Source organism: Aulonocara sp. 'chitande type north' Nkhata Bay, linkage group LG19 (assembly GCF_057382095.1).
Source record: "Aulonocara sp. 'chitande type north' Nkhata Bay isolate Kocher_YH1m ecotype deep benthic linkage group LG19, A_spYH_male_GT1.1, whole genome shotgun sequence".
Classification (NCBI taxonomy): Eukaryota; Metazoa; Chordata; class Actinopteri; order Cichliformes; family Cichlidae; genus Aulonocara; species Aulonocara sp. 'chitande type north' Nkhata Bay.
In genome coordinates this window covers 24,474,529-24,482,184 of record NC_141362.1, presented here as the reverse complement: position 1 = coordinate 24,482,184, position 7,656 = coordinate 24,474,529, and positions in this window count along the sequence as shown.

Sequence of the window (7,656 nt, the reverse complement as noted above, 5' to 3'; positions counted from 1 at the left end):
TCACTGCCCTTCCTCTGTGTGGACGGCTTCCATGTACATGTTTATACCATTTTTTCCCCCTGCATCACTTTAACTAACTCAAGTCTCGGAGGCTTGTGTTCCCTGTTTAATGGGATCCAAGTAAACAACTCCTCATGTTAAAGTTAGAAAAAAAATGCAAACGGTACAGCCCACAAAGTCAGTGGAAATGCTTTTCCTGAGAAAAAGAAAGAGAAGAATAGAAGAAAAAAAATATCCTACACCACAGTCATGCAGTAAATTGGTTCAGTGCAGTGAACCTGCGTTCTCTGTTTGGGCAGGCAATAAGCAAAATGAGGGAACATGAAATGATATCTCAGCACATTTATCTCGATAAGAGCAGAGGATGTTGAGGCGTAATAGGAACAACATGGCTGGTAATGATAGGAACAGGACACGATGGAGGAGTAGACATGGATTACCAGCATTCCTCTTGATGGGGTTTTATGGAGGAAAAAACAGAATAGAGTTCCTTCGTTTATTTGATTTTAGGGCCTGTGGTTGGGAAGGAAAAAAAAAAAAACACTAGATAAATGCATGTTTCATCAGGGCTAAATATTTCCACCCTGTAAAAAAAATGCTGGAAAGCAAACACAAGCCAGATTGTGGACTAGTGGTAGGACGATTGTGGGTATTTGTTTACATGTCTCTCAGTGTGCATGTGTGTCTGCCTGTGTGTGTGCATGCATAAATACCAAGTCTAACCACCCTAAATTGGCATAGCAGGTGCTTCTGAAACAATTGTAACCTAATGTTACTGTTTACCAAAGCCACTTCCCCTGCTTTTACTCTGAAGTGTTGGGCAAATAAAAGAGAAGAGGGACGAAGGCCAAAAGTGAAGAGCTGCAGCGGATTGTTTGAGTCCGAATTGAACACATTCATCGCTGACAGGTTTGCTAAAAGGCTTCCATCAAAGTGAAGGATTTCTTCATAATCTTCTCTGTCTCTTCGCATGCCAAAAAATCCAGTGCTCCCACTGCTACTTTACTTTTTTGTCTATTGACTGCAGATCCTCAGACTAACCTCAGCCCTTCAGTGTTTCCTATGTCCAAATCTTTTTTTGTCTTTCCACTGTTGGCATCATCTTTGCATCACATATGTTTTGGAAAAGAAAATATATGAGTGTGAGGTCAGACAGACACAATGATGCAGTTCAGTGGTGCAGCGGTGTGTTCACAGTTCCTGGTGTTAGGTTTACTCAGTCTCCTGTTGTATCCACAAAGCAAGCAGCTCCCTCGCATTTCTGGAATGGCTCACATTTCTTCTCTCCCCCTCTGTCATCTTTTTCATTATTGCCGATCTCCAAAATAGAGCCAAGATGTTTTGGAAATCCCCCCCCTCTCCCTCCTTCTTTCCTTTCTCCCTTCTGACTTGTCCTTTCACCGTTGTGTCACTGTCGGAAACTGAGGTGAGATCAAGAGAAAGCAAATCCACCAAGCTGCGGTGAAGGATACTCCCTTCTTGGTCATCTGGACTCCATTTTGTTTCCTTTAGATGTTATCCTCCTGTCATGCTGCTTTGCAATCAAACAATAAAGTGACAAGATTAAGGGAGAGGAACCCTGTTATGTGAGTGGATTAAACAGCTTAAAATAAACAGGGGTTGTAAGATGAGAAGTGCTCATTTTCTCAACACTAAAACGAAGCGCCAAATCTTTATTTCATAAACAAGATTAAATGCCACTTCATGTCATCACTGAAACATGTTTTCTTTTCCCCATGCTCCTTGTCAGCACTGCTGGTACACAAGAAACAGACACATAAGATTTTATCCTAAAATGCTGCTCGTTTAAGAAGAGATGCAGTTGTTAATTGAGACGTAAAAGCTAATGATACCAACAGTAATGTGGTTAGAGTGCAGGGATCCATCGCCGTACTGTTTACATCTGCTAAGTTTTAATATCAGTGTTAAACAACAACAACAAAAAGCACAACTCTAGCACAGCTCATTACCATTTTATCAAACAGCCCAAGGTGTGATAAGGCACATACGAATTTAAAATTCAAGCACCGTGCCTAATTCTCATTTATCTCTAAAAACAATTAAAGCCTACTTGGCATAAACTATGCCATGATCCATCATCTGCCACAGTTGTTAGTTCTTTCTCAACTGGAGGAATGTATGAGCTGCAGCAGAGGCTGATTAGCTGTAATCTCACCTCCAGATTTATTTTCTCAGAGCATAATGCAAGGTGATGCAAAGTAACTCAATCCTTTAGCACACATATGTATCATCACAGAGACACTTAAATCACTGCCATAATGGCTGCCATGTTTTCCCAGTTCACCGGCTTCATCCCTCTCTTTCTCTCCCTCCTGTCTATCGGCCCCCCTCGCGGTGTGTCTCTCAGTTTTTGTTTTTTTCTTGATTTCCTCTAGTCTGCCCCATGGAGACCGAGCCAGAGCACCTGCAAGTGCTCACTTTGAAAGATGTTGCAGGCTCAAGAATGTGCGCAGTAAACACATGAGAGCTGTATTTATAATAAATCAGCTTTATGGCCCTCTGATGGAGGTGATATCAGTGAAATTTATGCTGAGAGACCTCGCCGTCCTTAGCGAAACAGCTGCGAGATAGCACTACACCCCCACAACCACCACCCACCTACACCACCACCTTCACCCCCATCACCACCACCGCCCCGCCCCACCCCAGCAGCTCGCCTGGTCTGACTGGGTTTAGAGAGCCCAACACAGTCCTCTCTATGTGGTGGGGCCTGTGGTCTCTGGAACGGTAAAGTCCAGACTGAAATAGAGTGTGGGCAGGGTGGCGGTAGTGGGTAGCTATGTGTGTGCTTGTGAGTGTGTCTCTGTGGTTGTGTGTGTGCAGTTATATGTGTATTTAATGTAGGCAGGGTTGCATAAATAGCATGAGCCTAGTTGAAGAGGCCGGAAGAGTGTCAGAGAGTTTTAAGGTGGATCATCTCTTAGCGATTCCAGACCTGTGTTATCACAAACACCAGTGTTTTTGAAATTCACCCAAAACCTGACATCCCTGACAGTCCTATAAATCATAGTCCTGCAAATACATTAAAGGTGCAATGTGTAGAATACATTATTTCAAGAAGAGATTGCTATTGTTTTGTAATAGAACTCTTTAGTTCTATTTTTGTCTCACATGGGAACCAGTTCAACAGCATGTTCATGCTCACAGGCTTCCAGACTACTCTTGATGCTGGTAGCTAGAGAGAAGCCATTCCTGTCACGGTCCCTCAGTCCTCCTGACCTTTATTTTCTCTCTGTGTCTCGCTCTCCTCTCTCTGTGCTTGTGTGTCTGTATCTGGATTCATGGGCAGGACTCATCGCAGGTTCCCGCCTCTGGCTGAACACACCTGCAATAATCAATCACCTGTTGCCGATGATCTCGTCAGCAGGTACTACTTAACGGGGCGGTTGAGGTTCATTCTTTGTTGGAGCATTGAACTGTGCTGTTAGTAAAACCTCAGCTCTTTAGTCTAGTGTGGTTTCCCTGCCTTTTCCCCCTTGTGACTAATCTCATTGTTCTTTCCTTCGTGTACAGACCTTCCCTGGATTTCGCCCTGGAGTGCTTGGAGAAACTGCCTGAGCTGAGTGAGGAGAGTTTGGATTGTTTAGGTGTCCCTTTCCCTGGTTCCCTGGATCCCCTGCTTCCTGAATCACAACCTGTATATATCTCCCTGGTTTTTCATTGTAAATAAATGCTCTAAACTTGACCTCTCTGAGTCCTGCCATTGAGTCCTCTGTCTTCTTGATAATTGAAAGAGGTGTGATGAAGGATAAGTGAACTAATTGGACCTTTACCAAAGTCTAACCCTAGCTGATCAGTATTAAATCACATCATGAATAATAGATATATTTACCATTTCATTTGTTGCCTGTCCATTAGCATATTTGAATACTGAGTGTTTTTTAACACATGCACTGTGGCCATGGGTTTTTGGGGTACGTGTGTGAGCAACCATTAACCTTAGTCTTCAAAATGCCTGCTCCCTAGAACATTTTCCAGAATTCATGTATGGAACCAGCTACTGATGCATAAAAGAAAAAAATGTAACAACTGGGTGCAGGCCTGTGTGCTGGTAAGCATGCTAACCTCAGTTAGAGCTGCACAATCAATATCTGGCACAGTATCTTGAACCAACTTGTCACTTGGAACAGATCATTAATCTGCTGTTTGGAAATATTTTGGAATTAGCAAAAGGGAAAGTTAACCAAGACTTATTTAGCTGCCTGAAAACGCTGCAGGCTGCAGTATAATAATGTATTAAAGCCAATCAATACAGCACAACTGGTCCATAAAAGCGAACCTGTATAAAAACTTTGATAGTGTCAGTACATGTACTATATGCAAAATGCTACATAGGAAACAGAGGGATCTCACAGCTGTCAAGTAATTTACTAAGTACTTAAAGTTTGTTTTTTTTTTAATTGTATTTATATTTCTTTTCTAACAGATCCAATCATTTTAGATGCTTAAGGTAGACCAGTTTTATTTTATTGCAAAGATTTGTACATTAGCACAAATGCAACACAATATGGATGCAATGTTGTGTTTATGTGAAGGTAAAGTAAAAACTTTTTTCTTAACTTTTGTCACTAAAATCAATGAATATTCATTACAATAGTTGTGATCACAATACAGGCCAAATTAATCGTTATAATCCTTTTGGCCACAACCATGTAGCCCTAAACTCAGCAGCAATACAATACATATATGTCAGTAAGATAAAGTCTCAGCTGTTGCTTATTCATGCGCTGTTAAGAAAAGTATCTCGTAGTTAAATATGGGTTAGAAGTGTTGAGGAAAAGTGAGCCTCAAACATTCCATATTGCTCTCCATGCATTATCACAAGTGCAGAGGCACAAACACATGCACACGGTCACAGTGCTACTCCATTTATCATCCAGCCTTCTCTAACAAGCCCAGATGGTTCCTGTCTCTACTAGCCAGTGGACACAAAACACATTTAAAAGCAGTGATGTCACATCCATGCTTGCATTGTGTGGTTTTACCTTACAGAACCCATTCTCATCATTCCATGATGAAAGGTGACCACCCGCCATTATTTGGTTTTCAACAGATGCAGGCAATAATAAGATCTGCCGAGGCTCCAATGGTTAAAGTTTTCTTAAAGCCTCTAAAACATTGTGGAGTCCCACATAATCAAGCCCCAAAAATACACCACATAAACAGTGAATTTCTGTGTTTTTCCCCCCTCTGATGTCATCTCCTGCTCTTCTTGCCAAGGAGGGTGCAGCAGCTTCTGTAAATGTTTGTTGTTCTTTTGTCAACAACCCCTCTTGAGGACCTTGTATTCAAATATGTTTGCTAATTTGGTATCGTGCCGAAGTGACACGAAGGTGGATCAACTAAATTTAAGCATGAGTCAGCCAAGTGTATGCAATACTGATTACACAATGGAAGGAGATTAAATCTTTACTGGAAAAAATGACAATTTTGTTCTTCTCTGCCATCCTTTAGCAACCCCGCTGAAGTGTCTTTGAGCCTGCGGGGGCAAAAAATTAAAAGAAAACATCTGATATTCTAAACACTTTACAGCCTCAATAAAAAAAAAAAAGTTTAAAAAAAAGATAGGATGCTTACTAAAATGCAAATAATATGGCATTCACAATAGAACATATCAATTTATAAGTGAGAATATGTACCATTGCTGGGAGAGGAACGTTGTCCCGTTCTTGTCTGACAGAGGATTCTAGCACATGCTCAGCAGTCCTGGATCTTCTTTGTTGCAGCTTTCGTTTTGCGATGCACCAAATGCTTTCAGATTGTAAAAGTTCTGAACTGTAGGCAGGGCAGTTCAGCAACCAGACTTCTACTATGAAGCTATGCTGTTGTAATGCATGCAATGTGCGGTGCTGAAATATGAAATGCATTCCCTGAAAATGATGCCCTCTGGATGGGAGTATTTGATGCTCTAGAATCTGAGTATATCTTTAAGCACTGATCGTGCATTTCCACATGTGCAAGCTTCCAATTTCATAGGTGCTAATGCACCATCATACCATCAGAGATGCAGGCTTTTGAACTAAGTGCTGATAACAAGCCAGATAGTCCCTCCATCTATAAGATGTGGTGGGGGCATGTTATCCAATGTTATCCAATGTAATGGGACCACTTTGCTTTGTGGATAAATATGTTTCTGGATCACGTTTAGGTCTTGTTTCTTGGCAGATTGAACCATGTTTACAGACAATTTCTGAAAGTGTTCCTCAGCCCGTGCAGTGATTTCCATGACAGAATCAGGACTGTTTTTAATGCAGTGCCACCTGAGGGGGCCCAATATTGATTTTTGGCTTCGTCCCTGATGTCTGATCTTTTATGATGTTATGTACTGTAGATGATGAGATATTCAAAGTCTTTGTTGCGGAACTTTATTCTACATTGTTCCCAACTTTTTTTAGACATATTCCTGCCATCAGATTCAAAATGAAAAATTTCTCCAATACATTTTTTATATGTTTTCTGTGTTCTATTGTGAATAAAATATGTTTTTGCAATTTGCAGATCATTTCATTTTTATTAAAATTTCACACAGTGTGGCAGCTTGATTTGGAATTGGGGTTGTGCTAAATTTTTGACTAAAGGAAAAATGACAAAGACACATAATCCAGCAGTCTTTTTGTGCCAGAGAGAAGTACGAAGTGTGATTGGACAATTAAAATAAATCATACCTTATTTCACTAGCTGGGCCCACGTCCTCATTTTAGGTTTGACAGCATTTTAGTAGGTAAAGGTGAATGATTGGACATGAACTGAGCTGCGGTTTGGGGAAGGCCTCGAAGGGGACTGGCGACGGCTGCTGGGCCTGGCAGATCCCCTTGTACTAAATAGGAGTGAAGAAGTTATGGAATTGAGAACAAGGAGGGAGGGAGGGTGGGGCACGTAAACGAGAATGAACAGCTTGCAGAACTGGGGGAACCTATATAGATGACAGCCGGAAGGAGCGTGTTTGGAGGCGTGGTCCCGCTCCTGAAATTCCGATACATAATCTCCAATTAAATTTCCTCTTATGGGTCATCACCTTCAGTGCACCACTTCCGCCACTTATTCTGTTTTTAGTTTTTAGCTTTATTGAAGTTAAATTCAGATTACCTGAAATTGTGTGTCTACAACTCCTTCCCTTTTACGTTGAATTTCATTTAGGTAAGAGGATGAGGTACTGGTGTGGACAAAAAAAAAAGAAAAAAGAAAAGAAAATCCTGCATTTTCAGCATAGTGTAAGTGTGCATGTTGATGAGATGATGAAACGCATAACATTTCTGCTTATTTTCTGCTGCAGTCATTACAGAAGCAGTTTGTGTTGATAGCCCTGCAGCAGAAGATGGTTCTTAGCACACAATCCCCCCACCCCATGGTATGATCCAGGTTCCTGGAGAGGAAACTGGAGGAGTAAGGCAACAAATTTGGCAGCAAACCCCAAACCAACCACTGGCATGTTTAGGTAGCTGCCATGGTAACCAGTGTTATCCCACAATAGATTTTTTTTTTTTTTTTTTTTGCACCTACAGCTCCAGAAGAGTAAAAGCAGCTTGGTTTAAAAGGTGTCGGTTGCACAACAATGAGGAAGGGAGGGAGGAAGTTTCACTTGCATTCACTGTTTTTCAGATTTGTAGTTGTGTTCTGGTTAAGATCAAATTTTGG